The following is a 19,438-nucleotide window of genomic DNA, read 5'->3' as shown; positions in this document are numbered from 1 at the left end:
GTTCGAACGCCACCTCACTGAAGTCGACCCAAGTCATACAGCAAGGTGTGACGGTATGAAAAAAATGATACCGCCCAAGCCTAGTAAGGACTCATTCCCTACTTGGAGTGGACAGTCAATCGGTTTACTGCTGAGAACCATGGTCTCAGATTTGGAGGTGCTGATCCTCATCCCAGCCGCTTCACACTCGGTTGCAAACCGATCCAGTGAGTGCTGAAGGTCGCAGACCGATGAAACCATCAGAACCACATAATCTGCAAAAAGCAGTGGTGCAATCCTTAGTCCACCGAACTGCAGACCCCCTCCCCCACGACTATGCCTCGAAATCCGATCCATGTATATTACAAACAGGATTGGTGACAAAGCACAGACTTGGCGGAGGCCAGCTCTCACCTGAAATGGGTCCGACTTACTGCCGAGGACCCGGACACAGCTCTTGCTTTGGGAGTACAGAGATTGGATGGCCCTGAGTAGAGACCCCCTCACCCCATACTCCCGCAGCACCTCCCACAGTGACTCCCTGGGAACCCGGTCATACGCCTTCTCCAAGTCTACAAAACACATGTAGACTGGATAAACGTACTCCCAGGCCCCCTCCAGGATCCTTGCGAGAGTAAAAAGCTGATCCGTCGTTCCACGACCAGGGCGGAATCCGCATTGTTCCTCCTCAATCTGAGGTTCGACAATCGGCCTGACCCTCCTTTCGAGTACCCTAGAGTTTCCTTGCTTTGATTCCATCATCTCATTAAACCTTTTTTAAAAGCATACTTTAGTTCTGTGAAGGGATATAAGGCAGTGTTTTCCCCTATATACAAATAGCGAGGGGAAGCGCCGCTGCTAGGGGGCGCCAGCCAGGTACCAAAAAAAGAAAAAAATATATATTTTTTTTTTTAACTTTTTTTTTCCTTAAAATAATAAGAAGTGGCGACCCTTTTTCATTTTTGATTGTCTGTTATGTGGATTTGTAGTATTTGTGTTACTGTATGTTCAATAAAGGTGTATTTTTGCTAAATCTTGAGACATTGCCACTGTATGTACTAGGCAGGGCCAATTTCTGGCATGCGACACAGGCGGTCGCCTAGGGTGCCAGATCTTGGGGGTGCTGCGCTGGTAGCTCTGGGAGGAAAAAAACATTTTTGACCGTTGGCGCTCATCAAAACGTTCGGCCTTGATGTAACAACATTCATAATTAATTGAATGTAACACCCTTTTCACCCCGGTTACACGTTTAATTTGCCCTGTACGGTGGGCGCTGTAAGTGATGAAAGTGGGGGATGTTGGCTTATCAGGCGCCCGCAGCTCACAGCCAAAGTGCGAGCGTGGTAGCGAGAGAGCGAGCAAGGGACAGGGCGCACCGGTACCGGCGCTGTTGTTATTAGAATCTGGTGCTAGCTGCGCTAATGGATATAAGAATTTGATGTTTCTACAACCAGGGTAAACAGGTTACCAGAGGTAAAGGACTCTCTGAGTATTTAGATAGTTAATTTTAGTCTAAGTTATCTCAGTGGGTCTCAAACGTTTTGACCAGAAATTATGTAAACACATATTTCCAAGGCACTCCTTTATAATTATTAGGATAAATAAAAACTGGTTTGAAATCATTCCAATGTATACTATAGGAAAGTAAACCAAAAATATCGTTTAAAGTTGGAGAGATACAAAAATATGCATAAATAAATAAATGTTAACTAGGTAAAATGATAGGTACTAGGTATGAATGAACAACACAAATAAAATAAGCTACATTTATTGGTTATGTTCATATACTTATTTGATTATTAAAATGTAAACCGATCTTTTTCATATGGGCGTTTTAGAGTTGTGCCCCCTAGATCAGGTCTCTAGTAATTGTGTGCTCAAAGTGCACCAGATTGAAGCATTTTACTATAAAATGTTCAAAAAAAAATCTTCCCGGGGGAACATACCCCCGGACCCCCTAGAGGATGTGACGTCCACCCCCCAATTCAAACATGTTCATACAATACTGAATATATTTGAAGCCATTTTCACGTCTATTACCTATGTCAATAAGTTTCTGTTTTTGCAGTGTATTTGTCTTTTGTAGAGATTTTGCCTTTATTCTTTACATATAAAATGTCGCCTAAAATCTCACCTAGGGAAGCAAATTGTCTAGAACCAGCCCTGGTACTAGGCCTCAAGAGCCTTTCTTGTGCTGACACATAGAAACAAATTGGCGGGGCGCACTTCGCTTGCGCACACACATTATGCTGGGCCTACGTGCCTTAGCACCGCTGCTATGACTCCATCCTAGGGGAAACACTGTAAGGGATATATGCACCGTACTTCACTTTCATTAATATTGTATTCTGAAAAGCGTATATATATTACAGCACAATGTTCTGTTGATTAGATTTGAGTGATTCAACATTTTGGGTCGCGATTTATTGAAAAAAGGAAAAAATGGATCCAGATGCCTGACCAGTTGAGAACCACTGCTTTACACTATGCAACATCTCTATCTGTCCTTTGTGGGTTTTTTTATCTTCTTTTTAAAATGTACAACAGTAATCTCTAAAAAGTGACCAGATTCAGAAAAACTCACAATTTGATGAACAGCTGCTACAGCTCGACATTCTTTTGCATGGTTGAGTTGGTAACAATTGTAATAAGAGAAACAGTGTGTCTAGAAGTACTGTGAATACTCAAGATAGAAGTCCTATAAACTATATTGGAATATAAAATCAATAAACCTAATATCTTCAAGGTAGGTAAACTGCAAACTGTATACCTAAAAAGCTGGATGCCTTGAAGCAACACAGTTGATTCAAGAGCAAGAGGCGATTGGAGATGAAGATTAAACGTTTGATTGAATGTATTATACAGCACATGGTGCGTGGGAGAGGTGTTAGGGGACGTCTCTGTACCACTGGTTGTATGAAGAGGTGAAGATGAAGGGATGGAGGTGGGTGGAACACATTGTGGTTGGTAAACAGGGCCAAAACAGGAAAGCGTGGGCCCACCTGACAATCACCTCGCCGCCTGTAGAATGTTTCCACGCTGCAGAAAATAGGGTTAGCTCCGCGTGAAAAATTCTGAGAAAGCAATTAGTCGCTTTTATCTGTGTCCTGAGTAAAGGGCCAAATGTGTGTCTGGATTAATGCCTTTTAAGGTCACAGTTTGCCTTATATGGAAATAAACACAATGCTAATGTTATTCCGCATTATATCTTTAGCAGTTTTGTGTAGGAACTACTTTTTCTAGATCTGGGCAATATGGAGAAAAGCTAATAAAAGCTGATATTTTAACCAATATTGATATTGCGGCAATATTGTACTGTTGGTACTTTCACAAAATATGAGATTTTTTACAAATAATCAAGAATGCAAATTACTATATCGTACGATTTCACAACATTGACATATTTTTCAGAACTTATTATTTCTACTTTATTACCGTGTGGAAAGAAACGTCTTACCATGATGTCCTTAGTGACAAGTTTAATGAATAGTTCTTAATGTAAAAGGAACATTTATGTGTTTTTGATTTTGCTGTTGACTGTTCCAGTTTGAACAATATTTCTGTTAGCATCACAAAGCAAAATGCGATGTAGCATTTCATGTAGCCATAAAAAAGGTATTAGTTTGATTCCACATATTCTTTAGCACTTAGCATGCTAAAATATCATTGGTAAACGTACGTGGACTACTTGTTCTTTGTAGCTTTATGAGGGTACATTTGTAGGACAGCACAGGTTTTCGTATTTCCCGGGATGTTGCAAAGCAGATGGCATTTCCTCTGAAGGGTTGACCTTAAAATATAGCAATCTGTAAGTGGGTTTCAAAAACATGGGTTAAACCGTGCTTGATTTAGCCCATTCTGCATTAATCTGATTTCACAAAAGAAGATTAGTTTAACCCCCGGACTTAAGTGAGGACTTAAATGGAACAATGAAACAGATTCAACTTTAGGGGAAATTATATATTTATATAGTATGTATAATATCAGTAATGTTGTAGACCAGGGGTGGGGAACCTTTTTCCTCTCAAGGGCCATTTCAATTTTTTCAACATCCTCCGAGGACCGTACAAATTATTAGGCCTTTCTTTCATGCTGTGCAAAGAAAAAACAACCTCTCAATCCAGATATCTTACCATGACTCGCGTATGCATGCATGCATGCATGCATGCATGCATGTGCACGGTTGTAGCATGACCACCAAAACAGAAAGATATGGACACAAGATGTGTGCAAATGTATTTAGTTTCCTATTCATGAGAACATGATTTAAGTGGTGGGGGACCAAACCTCCTCTAGGGGGGTCCGGGGGCATGTTCCCCCAGGAAGATTTTTTTTTAAATGTTGAAGTTAAAAGCATCAATCTGGTGCACTTTGAGAGCAACATTAGGAGATCTATGGATACATCTCTCAACACCCATATGAAACAGAACTGTAAGCAGATTTTATTTTTCTTTATGGATATTTTACAAATCACTCCCCTTTTAAAACTGTATTCTTGTTTATTAATAACAACTTTGTTTTTCTGTCATATAGTATTTAATACCCGTTTACTTTATTTTTTTATTTTTTTATAACTATAATGATCATATAAAGATGTGCCTTTACCTCACTGGTTGTAGAAAAAGCTTCTTATATTTGTTAGCATAGCTAGCTAACCAGATGCTAATAACAACAAAGTTATTGACTGTATGATCAGTATGACAGATGAACAGATCGCCACTGGGAAGACACAGCCATGCAAAAACTGCGGCATGTGTACGGCTCCTATTAGAGATGTCGCGATCCGATCACGTGATCGGGGATCGGAGCCGATGACGTGATTTTCAAAAGATCGGAATCGGGAGAAAAAAATTGGGGATCGGGATTGATTTTTTTATTTATTTATTTTTTAAATACTTTTTTTTTAATATGTATTCAATGTTACAAAACAAAAATGACCATGTTCAAGTCTTAAAGTCATCCTGAGGCCTTAGTTTTGGTTTCCAATTACACAACATCATGTATGTGTTGCTTCTTTGGGGCTTGTTTTCATAGACCTGGTTGCTTATTTCTCTCAAATCTGGCAACAGGGTGGGCAGGGCGCAGTGTGTAATTGTAGCAGTAAGCTAACGAGAGGCTACGTTCAGCTGGTGACTCAGGGGTCGGGACAGAGAAAATGTCAGGAGTTTGGAAGTATTATAAAATGGAAAGTGAAGGCAGTGTAACAGCCAGATACAATGTTTGCAAGGCGGAGACTTTTAAAAGGAAAGAGAAACTGCCCCAGAACAGTGAAAAGGCCAGAAAAACAACAGCCAAGATAGCTGAATTCATCGCATTGGATGACCAGCCGTTATCTGTTACATTTTTTTCTCTTAATGCATTGCATAAAGATCGGATCGGGAAAAATTGGTATCGGCAGATTGTCAAAATCAAATGATCGGAATCGGATCGGGAGCAAAAAAAGGTGATCGGGACATCCCTAGCTCCTATGGGTACTGCTATTTCTGAAGTGCCGGAGCTACGTTCTGGTGCTCTCCGTCAGAACTGCACCCCTGTCAGACGAGACATACACCACGTGATGACACGTTAGGCTCGTGTTGTGTTCAAGGACCCTGACCTTGGCCAGCAAAAACAGGCACTCGCTTGTTTATTATTTTGCGGTCTAGATTTCTTTAATTGTTTTCTTTTTTGCGTGTGTTTATAAATTACCTCGAGGGCTGTACCCAATGGCCTTGCAGTCCGTATACGGCCCGGAGGCCGGAGGTCTACAAAACTCATTTTTTAAGAGCATTACCTTGATATGAACGTCTAATAGATATTTTCAATGATAATGTAAATAATGTTGATAATATCTGTATAGATCATATATTTATGTTCCTAATTATGCAACCCTAGTTATTTACACCTAACTGACATAGCAAGAAGAAGACCATCTAAAAAAGAACTAAGTTCTCAAGTGTAGCATCTGACATTGCTTCCCAAATGGCCTGAAGAACAAACCTAACAAACTATAAAGTAAAAAAGATGGCCACTGTTCACAGCAGCCCCCAGCCATTGTTAATGAATTGCTAGGTTAATGCTCAAGCAAGAGGTGGTAATACAAGCACAGATTCATGGCTCTGTAATGAAAGTCTCATAGATTAAAGTGACTCAGAATGTCATGTATTGTCCACTTGCTAGTAGCTTCCATGCTGGCGTACAGGCAGAGAACGAGAGCAGTGAGTCAGCCAGAGTCAGCCTCATGCTGAAATCAGAGAAACCACAAGAATGTAACAGCTTCTGTTATTATCCCTCCCCGCTGCCCGATAGCCTGCCCCAGAAAAATAGCAGCAAGCGAGCGACTGCTCTGATACACTCTCACACACTTTCTTGTTCTCATCTCTGACACACACACAGTTTCTCTCAGGGTATGGTTGTCCATTTTTTTCACACACACACACACACACACACACACACACACACACACACACACACACACACACACACACACACACACACACACACACACACACACACACACACACACACGTTTGTGTTTTTGAAGTGAGACTCAGACGCGTAGAAACATCTAGACCGGTGCAGGACAACAGAGCTGTACATAACGAGCATGGCAGACGGCAGACGCACAGTAAAATAGATCAATGGATTGAAATGTGACACTGAAACGTGTTGTGTTACCGATCAATGATTTGAATAGACACTTAGAGATTGTGCTAGTTACTTTATAATATCTTGTTCATATCTATTTTTCTACAAAGAAGGTCTGAGATTAATCATATCCCGACAACCAGTTCAAAGTTATTTTTTAACAATCAGAAAACTATTTGGTGATATCTTGTGGAATCGTTCTTACTTTCCTATGCAATTTTCCCCCCGAGTCCACTGTCAACCGGCTAACAGTTGCTGGTCTTATTCGCACAAGAATTACATGGATGGAGGCTGTTGCATAATTTACTAAAGAGGGCTGATTTTTACATTTTAAACAAACCTTTTAGCTAGCTAGATAACCACTTTCTTTGGCTACAAGATCAATCTGTCTTAAGGTCCCATGTCATGCTTTTCCGGTTATTACCCGTCCCCTTGTGTGTTATGTAGCTTATTATGCATGTGAACGGTCTGCAAAGTCACAAACCTTCCTCAGACACACACTCAGCTCCAGGGATTTCTCAGCCTGAGACAGCGAGACTCAGCCTGAACTCAGCCTGAGCACACACACAAACTCACAGCCAGTGTGTGAGTGTGAGTGTGAGTGTGAGTGTGTGTGTGTGTGTGTGTTAGGACTGAACGATTAATCGATTTTAAATCGAAATTGCGATTTGAAATGATGCGATTATCAAATCGCAAAGCCTGCGATTATTTTATTTTATTTATTTTTTTAGAATTTTTTTTTTTTTTTTATTCTTGTGTGTCAGTCATCAAAACAGAAGTGCTGTGCTCCACATGTACCAGCCATTGTTAATCAATCAGAAGTGGCCCATGATAGAAGGTGAAAGACAGATTGATCCAATCACCTGCCAAGTATTTTTGAAAGTGCCTGCCTTTTCCAAATGGCTTCCAGTGGAGCTTTCCCAGATGGTTTGGTGAAACCATCTGAGTCAGGTTAGTAATGCTCCATCACATGTTTCTATTACAGGGTGAATCTTAAACTGAAGCTTGACTTTAAAGCAACCCAACGGATATTTCATGTAAGTTTAGTTCTTCCACTCGTAGCTCGGGCTGCAGGGGTGCTAGAGACGGGAGTACGTTGATACGACCTTCCTAGCCGGAGTTATGGCCGCATTTTACAATAAACTTCCGTTGGGTCGCTTAAAAACAAATATCGCAATTCAAATTGCAATCGCAACACTTGTCAGAAAAATCGCAATTTTTTTTTTCTTCCTAAAATCGTGCAGCCCTAGTGTGTGTACTCCGGTTGAGTTCAGGCTGAGTTTCGCTGTGTCTCGCTGTCTCGCAGACCTCACGCAGCAACTAGGAAACGACACCAGCAATCCGGCTCACACTGTCCGCTCCTCACAGCAGCGAGCCGCACAACGTCCCGCCAACACGGCACCCAGACCCCACGCAGCATTCTCATCTGTTTGTCATTACTGGTGTCATTTTCTGGTTGCTAACACCATTGTAACACATAATCACTGATGTCCCGCTGCAACGGTGGTAGACTCATCAGAACAGAGTGGGCGAGCTGACCAATCAGAGCACAGTGGGCTCATAGGAAGGGGGGGAGGGGGCAGGAGCTCAAACAAGCCGTTTAGGACAGAGAGTGAATACACATACTATGGAGAGATGCTGTATGAGAAACCAATGTGAGTTTGGAAAATTGAACAATGTAAATATATTCTAGTAGACCTCAACAATGGAATTATGATCAGTAGAAATGGCCATGACATGGGACCTTTAAACAAGCTTACGTTTTTCTTCTTTCACTCTCACCAATTAGCTGCAGTCCTGTTAGCATCAATGGACGGCTAATGTTAGCTTGCCATGGTTAGCTGACTTGTTATGCTATAGTTATTGCAGTAGTTACATCAGTGAAAGTTAAAAAACTGCTTTATCTATAAATGTATGGGTTTAAGGTAATCAAGAAATTCTCTCACATGAATATTTAAATCTAAATGTGCCATTTCTTTATACAATAGTTTTTTTTTTTTATATATATATATATATATATATATATATATATATATATATATATCCTTATTAATAGGCTTTTAATTAGAAATGTCAAGCAAATGATCAAGCCCTCACACAAAAGCACTCTCAATATATCTCTGCTACCGGTAATTAACTATTGAACTTGTAAAAATAAATATAGTATATGGCAACTTTGAACTTTTAGCCATGTTAGTTGACATGTTAGTTGCTATGAATCTATGGTTGCACAATAAAACTACAGGGTGTTTTTGAAAAATGTAGCTTGAGGAAAGGATCATCCCTATCCTCGGGCTGTGAGTTAAAGTTGAGAAAGGTTAGGCCCTGGTGTCACTGGAGAGCACAGGGAGGTGCATGTGATTTTTAGTGTGTGATCCAAGATCACATTGGTGGACACACCCACCAAAAAAGCATGCCCATCAGCCTTTGTAATCAGATATATGTACGCATGTTGTTGATCCTTTCACTCTTGCTATCAACATCACATTTACAGTGACGACACTCACAGCCTCCGCCTCCATTCAGCTCAAGTCTGCTGATTAAAAACAAAACTATAGAAACTAGAATCGAGGACAATAACGTGAAAATAAAGGAGGAACTGAGGGCTGTATATAAAAGTAGAGGAGTTGGAACTGGTATGAAATAATAAAAACAGCAGCACTGAACATTTTTTTAAGACTGCTCTTTATGTTCCTGTTTGAGTTGGATATGGAATCCCTTTGCACTTCCTCTACCCATTTCCAAGCTAAACAAGCAACAGATTAAACAAGGTTTCACCGTGTAAACTGTTCCAGCAATAACCCTGTCAAGTGTCAACATAAAAGTACAGTGCAATGACCATTTAAGTGTCTCTCGCTAGAGGTTAGAAACAGGTTCCATAGACAGGTATTAGATAGGGCAGTGGTTCCCAACCGGTGTGCCGCGGCACACTGGGGTGCCGCGAGCACTGTCCAAGTGTGCCGCAAAAAAACGTATTTTTATGTTCCACATTTTTTTCTCACTTAATAAACTTCACTTCATATACACTTTATTTTATTACATGTACAATGGAGTTCATAAGCTAATAAAACATATATTGCTCAGATTTAGAAATATTAAACAGCTTAAATTCTCATGATTTACGTCAGCCGTCATTGTTTACGGTGTGCAGAGCAGCCTTTTATCCTCGCGCCAAATAATTTCAAGATGGATCGTTACGTAGTGACAATAAATAAAGAAGCACCCCAGCCCTCAACAACACAGGCAGGGATGACAGAACATGATGGAACAGCAGTGCAAAAGAAGTCTAAAATAACATTAATATCAGCCAGAAGTTTGAACAGCAGAGCTCAGGATGAACTCGCAGAGCTATCTATGGACCGCTCCCTGAAACTGAAGCACGGGGAACTACGTCTGGATATATTTTGGCTGCTTGTGGGACACGAGTATCCATCCCTCTCAGAGAGTGCCATCAAGGTGCTTTTACAGTTTCCAACCTCCTACTTGTGCGAGCTGGCGTTTTCATCACTCGCATATGTCAAAAACAAGACCCGGACCCGGCTGTCAGTGGAGCAGGACCTCCGCGTTGCGCTATCCACTATCCCCCTACGCATCAAGAGACTCTGCTCACAAAAGCAGGCACAAGTGTCGCACTAGCACCGTGTAACGGTCTGAGAAATGTTTATGTTTGGATGTTAATTTGTGTGCCTTTCTTATAAATGTATGATTTATGATTTTGTCAATCAGTATTATCTGGATAGCGAAATGCAGAATGTTTCATATTTGGGATGTGGTTGATGAGTCACATGACCACAGTCAGGTCAGAGGGCATTGTTTCGTCCCTCCAATTCTATTAAGTTATTATTTAATCTAAGTGATCATAGGCCTGCCTCTTTTGAAATCCAAATGTAAAATAATAACTGTATTGATATGTATTCGTGTTTTTACACAGGTAGGCCTACTATTTTCAGCCAAAACAAAAGAGCCTACTTAGTAGTCCTGTTTATAATATTGAATTCATCATAGAAATGGTGTTGACATTTTTAGTCTGGTTCTTGTTATTATGTGTGAATACATTATTTGTTCTATAAAATGTTCTATTCAATTAAATACAAATTTGAAAACCAATTTATGGTGTATTTATGGTTTTTAGTTTAAGCTCTGAAGTGGTTTTTAAATCTACAAAAAGTTGGGGTGCCTTGGGGTCGAGAAATATTTTCAGGGGTGCCTTGGTAAAAAAAAGGTTGGGAACCACTGGGATAGGGAATTGAATCAATTTACGTTAGTAAGCCTATATTTTTGTTTAAACCAAACAGATCACATCTTAACCTCAGAGATAAAAAAATAATTAACCTCGCTAATTCTCATCAGGGGGACACAGCAGAAGAAGGATTTCAATCCATATTTGGCTCTGACCCACTGTTCTTAAGCAACTGTGTCCTTTGACCTCTCGAGGTATTCAAGGCTCTTTAAGCAGCTGTTTTAAAGGCAGACCTGGACACACACACACACACACACACACACACACACACACACACACACACACACACACACACACACACACACACACACACACACACACACACACACACACACACACACACACACACACACACACACACACACACACACACACACACACACACACACACACACACACACACACACACACACACACACACACACACACACACACACACACGTGTGTGAATGTTCGTAGAAAGGCATGTGTTGCTCCATTTTGGGGGATACTGGGAAGGATGGTAGTGGTGGAAAGGACAAGCCAAAACACGCACTGGAGCATAACTCTTGAGTAAAGAGTGAGGAGCCAGCTGTACTCACATACCTGAGGAGTGTAAAGGTGGGGGTGGCGGTGGGACTGCAGTGGAGAGGAGTCCTCTGTTACAGATGGGGGATGTTGAGGTATAATCATCCAGTTATAGCTTAATAATATGTCAAGGAGCAGTGGCAAGCCCGTAGGAAGTACGCTAGGTATTGAAGCACATTTTGGGACAGTTGCCAAATGATGGTTCTACAACTCTGACGCCATTGGTCCCAAAATTCTTTCTTCCATTCCTTTTTTACTTACATTGGGAAAGAGAACTTCTAGTTCAATCTACCACAGTTAAAACACTGGAATAGCCTCTATATGAATGATTAGATCCTAAAAGCAGTAAAAGGAGCTAAAAGCTGAAGCAAGAGTTATTTTTCTTTTAAGGAGAATTATTCATAGGAATAAAAGGGGCCCCGACTCCAATGCTGTGTTTAGTTCTCTTTTCACATCCAGGAACAGTGGTAGTTGGAATGGACTGATCTTATTATCTTACCCCAATTCCAGGGGTGAACCAAATAAACAAAAAATGCCCTTCCTTGCTTTAGAATATATTGTATCACAACTATGCATACTAGCATTGGTATAAAAATGCCTCGATGAAGTGATATTATACCAATAAAGCCCAACTTCTAATTCTGCTTCACATATTCCATTCACCGATTGATTTCAATTTGTGACCCCCAAGTCCCATGTGGTTTGCCCACTTGGCCAGCCAACCTTGCCTTCCATTCATCAATTTATCTGCAGGATTGCTGCAACCACCCTTGTAATATCCGGTGTTCATCAATGATCATGTAAATCCTTTAATGTCTTTACGGCGCTGTCGTAATCCAACCTCTGCAAGGCTAGCTGAGTCTCACAACCCCAAAACCTTAATCTAGCTAGCTCTGTCTCCCGGCGCTGTCAGCATAATCTAGCCGTGCATTTTTCTGAAACTGGGTTAGAACACACAAGTGACTCATAATAGGGCAGATTCCGATGATGAATTACAACAGATATGTAGAGCCACTATTCATGTCGCCAAGGCCTAAAGGCTTGTGGACTAGTGGAGTAAAAAGTAAATCCCTCTTAATAAATCCGAACATTTTGAGCTCTTTTGGTAAAGTAGGTCTTGGAAAAAAATTGACCCAGTTGTCTTTCGAAACATTTTTAACTTCTAAGATACTCCACACTCGGAAAAGTAGAGAGCTATAGCTAGTTCGTAAGATCTCCAAGATGCCGTAGACTACATTTAAATATGGTGATGTTCTCTACTAATTTGACCAAATCTATAACAAATTTAAGAGAAAGAAGTTATTAGTATACATTTCAGTTAAAAAAAATGTAGTTTTAAGATTTTTTATGGCCATAACATAACATAATATGGTATAATAAGACCTTATTTCTGCTACACCTAATAATAAGGGTGTTCAAAGTATTTCTATACATCACAATTCTCTCAGGTGTTTTCTGAATCCTGTATTTAACTAGCAGTTTCAAAGCATTTATCTGGGTGTGTGTGTGCGTGCGTGCACGTCCTCTCATGGCTGGATTATATACTGTTTAAGCTAATCAAACCATTATGACTGCCCACTACTCCACCATTACCATATTATGCAGTTTCATCTGATTAGCTATGCATGATCCAGATATTAAACTGGGCAGAGAGAGACAGAAAGGGAAGAGATGGAAGAAGTGACCCTGATCTGATGAAAATACGTCAAGAGTGAAATCTTAAAATGGAACAGACTGAGAGCAAAAACCATGACAAACTCACGTTCCATGAAAAAAGGTTCTACGGAGTGTGACGCATGACATATACTCACAAGACCCTTCTGAACATTATCAGCGTGCAAAATCACTGGGATCCATAGGACAATGGAATACATTTAGTTTATTCTTGTGTTAAATAACATTTTCTCCCTGTTTGAATTTAAGCCATAGTCAACCAACTCACAAGGCCACTGATATTTTTGACCCAGTGTTAACTGGCAGAAACATTTATATTTTTAGTCTGGGCTTAAAATGCACCGTCTTATCTGAACATTCAGGTCTTCCCCTCTGTTTTAATAAATGATATAGAGTATAGGATGCTAAAAGCCTGACCATGCACTAGCGCTGCAAAATCAATCAAAATGTTATCGAAGTTGCAATATGGTCCAGTGCAATACCGTGTGCACCTTTCTGGCTAAATATGTAAAAATGTCCATGAACAATTGTGGCCCCCATATGATATTCTACAGACAGAAGTGATAATCATTATCATTCCTGTGTATATCAACAATCATACAACAATTGCAATATCAGTCAAAGTAATCACAATAGTTATTTTTTCAAGATTGTGAAGCACTTAAATGATACAAGTATTATTTACCAATCAAAGCTCACATGTCACTATTAATATGGCGTCAATTGCTTTTTCATGTTATGGGGCTATCCGCCAAGGCACCTTCGTCCCGGAGTTCTGAAGCAATGTTATAGTGAAGTGCACATGGTAAACCCAGCTGTGTTTGGGGCTTAGGAGACTATTTTTTTCATTTTAGAGTTGTGCCATATCTGCCCCAGCAACAGACCACTAACTACCTGCCTTTCTTGGAGCTATCCGGGAGGATATTTATGTGAATGAATGGTTCACTTAAGGATTGCCAGTCAGTACTGTAGCTCAGGTTGCTGATAGTGATCTAAGGCTAATACCCGCCTGTGGCGAAACTGTTTTCCACCGTACCGAATTACACCTATTTGTTAAGTATGGCAGATGAATTTCGACTCCCATTTCAGATATTGGCAGTCATTTCTCATCATGTAATTACCGATGCAAGATGCACAAGATTCGAGGAAAACGCTGGCACAAATCGCCAGTAACTTGGCAACGGTTGGGTCGGTGTGCAGCCACTGTTAACAGAAATGGCCGAACTCTGTCTATCAATGGCTCTGCTTACTGCGCTTCCCAACTGCAAATAGGACTGTGAGCCTTCCAAAGGGTTATAATAGAATAGGCAGGCAGCTGGTCCCCTTGGTTAAACATGAACAGGCTGCTCTTTGACAGGGCTGTCTCCAACAGTCAGCGTAGGTCACACGCAGCCAGCCTGGGCTCACTCTAATAGAGAGGCGGGTCTTATTAGGGACCCTAAAAGGTAGGTAAGTACCACTCAATTTTGAAACACTCAGAAGTTATACCCTTTATCGAGCAATATTAGCAGGTTTGTGAGGTTTTAAACAGAGTGGCAGTAAAAAAAGGTATTATTCATCATTAGTTTTCACGTAATATTCATCCAAATTACTGTTGTTTATTTTCAAACTTTAACACGGAAAAAAGGGGAACAATAAGCATGTCCATCTTGGTGTTATGTTTCCGTCCCTGCCAATTGGAGCTGCTAATAAATAGTTGTGACTAATGCCACAATTTGTCCCCGAAATAACTAAGTTTGTATCAGTTTGTGTTGAAAGAAGCTTTTAAAACCAAGTCAGATATTTGTGTACAAGGTGAAAAAAGACAACTTGGTAACTAGCATCGACAAAGAGAACAAAAACTCCATTATGGTGACACAAGTGAAAGGGAATTAATACCAAAAGTTTTTTTCACAGCTCTTCTGGCAATGGATCTGCCAAGCCATCTAATGTAAGATACGCAAATGCTAGCATCTTTGAAGGCTGATAATGTATCTTGCCTGCAGCAGCACACAGCCAGCAGTCTTCTCGCCAACACAGTCAGTTGGCACCAATACTAAGCTGTCAGCACTACTGAGCAGCACCATGCTGAAAGGTAGGGTGTGTCCTTTTTTAAATTGAGGCTAACCAGACATCAGGTGTCAGGCAAAGATAGAGAGAAAAAGGAAGAGTCGAAAACTCAAAGCGAAGATGTCAGAAGCAATTGAAAGGAGGAAGTGTTGAAAAGGCAGAAAATCAGAGACAGAAACTGAGGGTCACGGCCCACAAAGAAAATCTAAAACATCTTGCGTACAAAGAAACGGTATTCCCCTATTAAAAACAAGTTATTGTATCAAACATAGGATCTTTATGCACATAATTTCCTACACATTCTCTAACATTCTGATCTCCTAGCCCATCCCATAGTGTATATACATCTCAGCCTTTCAAACTAGAACAATGGTTGACCTTTGACTACTTTGCTATGTGGGCTGGTTTATGATGTTTAACCAGAAGAAATGTCATCTGTATGCATCTTCTCCACAGGCACAAGCCAAACCTGTAGATACACACCTGGAATACTGGCAAGATGATCAATTGGCGGTTAGAGGTCGCCAAATTGTGTATGAATCTGGTGCACCTCATACCTTACCGCATTAACGCTTATCAGTCAGAAATCCTTTAATATTGCCAGGGGGAAATTGGTTGACACAACCTAATGCTCGCACCCATAAACCAAAGTATTAAAAAAAGAGGGTACTGCCGATATAACTGAAATATTTAACAATGTTTCTCACTAAATAGCTACGCAGGTTCTAGTTGCAACAATAGAATATCATCAAGTGACGCATGAGAAAATAAAATCTAATGATAATGAAATGTTTGCCCTGCTAATGATCACCATAAACCTGTGTATGACTGTAGCATCTATAGACAAAGGGGCAAGATGTTGTTGATGTCTCCTTTCCATTTGTAGTCCAATTAGTATTTACCAATTACGTTTGAGTGAGGTTTGTGTTGACAGCAAAGAACGAATTGACCAAAATGATATCTCAAAATCATTGTTTTTTTGTTTTGTTTTTTTAAATCTGCATTGAAAGATGACACAATCTGGTCTTGAACGAACTCTCTCCACTCCAACAATATTTTTGCTTCTCAAGTCGCTTATTGGACAGTAAACAATGACTGGCGCACAGAAGAGGAAGTCTTGGCCCAAATATGCGGATATCCACCGGCTAAATCGGAACCTGCCAAATATTGGCTGTTGTACTTTAACGTCTAAACACCTATTGACAAAAGGTGGTTTAGATTGTCAGATACAGCAGGCAATGTTGACCAACAGCTTCTCAAACTGCAAGCTGTGTTCCAAGATTAAGGATGCTATCAATTGCTGGACACAAATATAAGGGTATATTAAATGGTGTTTCCAAACAATATCCACGGTTCAATTGAGCAAGTTACATTTGGATTTGGTGATACTATCAACAACCAATTGATCCCATTGGACCCCACTGACCTTTGCAAGCAGGTGCAGATTATCCCCATTACCCCAACTACACCTGTGTCTCCTCTGTCTTCCAGTGTCCCTATCCCCTCCTCACTACCTCCCCTCACTTTTAAAATCTGTTTTTTCTCTATGTTACACACACACACACTTTTGCTGTACACCAAAGGGATGGCAGGTTCAGGTGTGCTGCTCAAGTAAACCAGGGCCATTGCCACAGGCAATTTAATCCTCACCAGCTGAGTCCATCCTTTCCTACAACTCAAGGCTTCTTTATTCGGGAACGCAAATAATTGAACAGTTGAATCCAGGATACTCATCAGCAAACCATAAGAATTTATAATATACATATAAATAAATATGATTCAACTGGAAGTGACAAGTAAATGAGACTAAACTTTGCTCTGTCTATTTTTAGGGAAGTTTAAGTGTAACCTTTATTAAAAAAAATCTTTACTTATCTATCTTTACTTTTGCTGAGCCAAACATTCACTGTTGCAAAATAATACTCACTACCACAGCCTAGAATGGTGTCCCATATAAAACATGTGCAACATGGCAGTACTAATTCCGTAGATAAGTAATTCAGCTTCAGCAACCATCCGCCAAAATGTATTCAGGTCAAAGACATCCATTTGTAGGCCCCCGATCTGCTTAGTTTTTTATTTGTATGGATTCATTAAGAAACGGATACAGTATAATGGATACTGTCAAAACAACAGCTAATGTCTAATCCTACAGATTGAAAAATAATCTTTATAAATTACCCAGTGTGTCACGTGAGTAGGGGGTGTGAGGGCTTCTGGTGCCAGATCCCCCCCCCAACCTCACTCTTAGGGCTGCTGATTTTAGAGAAAACTGAACCCAGCTACTGGACTTCATTCACAAGTCCTTCCTCTGCTGCACCTTGCTGAGATCCCATTCAGAACCAATCGTTTTGCAGTTGAGATGGAGAAAAGGGAAGAAAGAGCCAAGGAGGGAGGGAAAGAGGCTAGACAAAGTGGACAGAGCAGGGTCCATATGATCTCGGCAGCAGACTGGCGAGCAGCAGGCGGCGGAGGAACCGACTGCGACCCAAAAGATGTGGCACGGATGGTGGAGGATTACGTCATCGAAAAAAAAGGAGGACGCTTCATCACAGCAAACCATCACATCCATTACTTCACACCACATAGTTCAGCAAACATGTCGTTTTTCATCATTAAGGTTGCAAAAAAAGGGATAATGATTGATGCATATGCAACAAAAAGAAGGGTCACAAAAAACAGCTTATAGGGCCAATATATATATATGGGCCCTCTCGTGGGACATTTCTAGAATGTGACATGATGAGAGGTTGTGACAAACGGTGGTTTACCCATCATTTAACAATGAATGACAAAACCCTGCATGGATTTTATTCGAAGCATCTGTTTTGGCTATATCTATGTATTGGGTAAAAGAAACATATTCGCCAAGTCAAACAACACTACCGAGCGAATGTCTTAATAAGCACTAATGAATAGCTTTTAGATACGATAAAGGAATGCCCTCTTTAAAGCCACATACGTAACACAACCGACGCCGCGCTAGTTCCATTCAACGCCAACTGGACTCTGTCATTAAAGGGCTTATTGTACTGTATAATGAATGAGCTATTAAGGGCCTATTTAACTCAATTATATTGCAGAATGGAGTGAAGTTTTATTAATCCAATGAAACTATAAATGCATACCAATACTGCGCGCAAGCATTAGCGACTGTTTTGCAGCTCAAGTAAGCAGCGAGATATTGAATGGGCTGAGGAGCAGCTAGCTAACAAGCAAGCTACACAACCTCTGGCTACTAACGTTATGGAATAAAATGTATATTTTTGTTTCTTTTTGCGAGGTACAACTTTAGCAGACATACGTGTAATACTAAAACGGGAAATTTTTAGAAACCTTGTTCCAATGTTTGTTCGCAATAAAGCCCGTTTTAGCTGTGCAGGGAGCAACTTGGATAAAAGTGACAGCGCTAAGCTAACGTGTGCTAGCTAACGTCAGTTGGCTGTAGAAGCTGGTGGCCTGTGAATGGGTCTTTCTTACCGTCATAAACTGCTCCAGGGGCGTCCAGTTTTTAAGGAATATATGTTTTGCCTTATGAGGAAATGTTTTGTGAATGGGCGATATAGCCCGAACATCCAAGATCAGTTGACCCGCTGCCGATGAAACCCGAGCATCATCACTATCACCGTCTTCATCAGTACTGGGAGTCCGGCGCTGCTTCACACACATCCATCCAGCAGAGCGGGGCCTCCACCGGGCTCGACCATGCGACTGGCTGGGCGACGACGGATAATCCACAAGACAGGAGCCCCCGCAGTAACCATTGGCTAGACACGGCGACTAGCAGTCATTTCAGGTCGACAGAATGCAAAATATATTCCCACGGATACGTCAAATTGAAGAAAATATGTTCACCGAAAAGGTAACAATTGAACAACTTGAATCGTAAAATTACAAAATAGGCAAATGTTCCGTTTCTGACTTTCCTAACATGAGCCTCTCCGTTGTTGTCAGCGTCCCCTGGTCTCTGCAGCTGCTTTGCCTGCCTGCCTGCCTGCCTGCCTTGCAGCACAGCAAGGATCAGCATAGCGACGTAATGGCGCAAACCGAGCGCACAGGGGCGGGGCCACAGAGAGGGAGGCGCGCTGTTTGTTTCTGAACGCACCCAGGTATATCTGTGCCAGAATATAATCTTAAATATTCACACATTTAAATCCATTGAGACCCTTTAAAAAGATCACAATGATAGTTATTGATTTTGTTCATCGAATTTTTCTGCCAAAACATGTGCATTATTTGACCACTGGTATTAAGAGCAGCAAAAGTATATAACCTGATGTATAGAATGTTACTTTATCTTAA

At 40.8% G+C, this 19,438-nt stretch overlaps 1 protein-coding gene across 4 annotated transcripts in view; it reads right to left on the bottom strand.

Moving 5' to 3' along the window:
- ptpn4a (protein tyrosine phosphatase non-receptor type 4a) overlaps nucleotides 1-19,106 on the bottom strand; it is a 90,223-nt gene extending 71,117 nt beyond the window's left edge. For 3 of the 4 annotated variants that reach the window (XM_079666790.1, XM_079666791.1, XM_079666792.1), the window contains exon 1: nucleotides 18,617-19,106. The gene's annotated coding sequence lies outside the window, so the exon portion shown is untranslated. The remainder of the gene's footprint in view (nucleotides 1-18,616) is intronic. The other variant, XM_079666793.1, reaches the window with a different exon arrangement.
- Between the last annotated feature and the right edge of the window lie 332 nt (nucleotides 19,107-19,438).

The sequence above is a fragment of the Notothenia rossii genome, assembly GCF_949606895.1.
Source record: "Notothenia rossii genome assembly, chromosome: 2".
NCBI lineage: Eukaryota > Metazoa > Chordata > Actinopteri > Perciformes > Nototheniidae > Notothenia > Notothenia rossii.
The sequence above is the reverse complement of the archived record's forward strand: the minus strand, read 5'-3'. Positions and strand labels throughout refer to the sequence as shown.